General features: G+C 41.7%; 1 non-coding gene across 1 annotated transcript; it reads left to right on the top strand.

Moving 5' to 3' along the window:
* The first annotated feature begins 327 nt into the window (after positions 1–327).
* TRNAD-AUC lies at positions 328–398 on the top strand. The gene has a single exon. It is a non-coding gene; the product is annotated as a tRNA-Asp (tRNA).
* Positions 399–1,260: the final 862 nt, after the last annotated feature.

Genomic DNA, 1,260 nt, shown 5'->3' with positions numbered 1-1,260 from the left:
TTTAAGACAAAGACACTAACAAACCATCTTCTGACCTCTTTATTCTCAGTACACTTTTTGGAGTATCTGTATGGGAGCTTCATTTTCAGTAGAATTCAGTACAGATCATTCCGCTGCACAGTGAGCACTTGCAAATCTGGCCTCTTAATTTAGCTCATAAGTGAAAACTGAATTGTTTTCAAAATCTGACCCTTATGGCCCAAATTCTTGAATTTACCACAGGAGAATCAGAATTAGGAATCACTAAGACAAATGTTTTTGTTTAATTATATTAAATTAGTAGACAGGATGTGAATTCCCTCAGGATTACAATAGGTTCAAAGGGAGCCCCTGGTGGTCTAGAGGAAAGGCACTGCACTATCACTGCAGAGACCCGGGTTCGATTCCCGGTCAGGGCCCCTCCCTGGGCAGATGCAGCTCGTTAGCCCGTAAGGCAATCCATCTATGTCCTGAGGACCTCACTTCCACCGTCCAAGCGTGCTTGGCCCCGGCAGATGAACCTCAGGATTAAAGGGTGGGCTCAGTTCCGCGCACACTGTGTCTCACCTAAAAAATCCAATGCGCAGGCTGGAAGGTGTAAAGACCTTCCCTGGTTCTTCGTTCGCGAAGACTGGCCAGTACAATAGGTTCACAGTTTATGTACTTGGGTTTTTTAAAAACACATTGAATCCACCTTTCCTTACTTAATGTAACTAAACAGCAAAAACCACATTTGGTTTTAAAAACAACCAGTACCAAACAGGAGCAGAGGGTGTCAGCATACCTAATGCTTTTATCGAAGCAGTACATACATTGCCTTCATTATGTTATTTACAAGTAACACAGAAGAAGAAGAAGTTCATCCTATCTCAGTCCGCTGAGTGTCTGCTTGCCCTACTTGGAACACCTGCAGGTAGCACATATTCCAGTTAGTACTTCCTTTAACACATGATCTGCCAAGGAAACAAGGGGAGAGCAGGAATAGCTTAGCAAGCAGCTGCTGGCAGAGAATGAAAGGTTTCATGCAGCATGAATCAAGGATTACTGTGTGAGGTTGGCAGCTGATACAAAGTTTAGAAGCAAGAATCTGTTATTTTAAACCCTGAATTTTCAAACTTGTTTGTATAACCTAGGTAGTGAATTCTAGTTACTTGTAGTTAAGTCAGATATTGCATAGATTTAGATGAAAAAGAAAAAGAAAAGCAGGTGTTCCAAGTGCAAAGCAAAAGGAGGGTCACTGTTAAGATAATTTGGTTTTTAAGAAGACATTGCAGAGGTCAA

This window comes from Empidonax traillii, unplaced genomic scaffold, assembly GCF_003031625.1.
Source record: "Empidonax traillii isolate 1590-97213 ecotype Southwest subspecies unplaced genomic scaffold, ASM303162v1 scaffold45:size3623477, whole genome shotgun sequence".
NCBI lineage: Eukaryota > Metazoa > Chordata > Aves > Passeriformes > Tyrannidae > Empidonax > Empidonax traillii.
The sequence above is the reverse complement of the archived record's forward strand: the minus strand, read 5'-3'. Positions and strand labels throughout refer to the sequence as shown.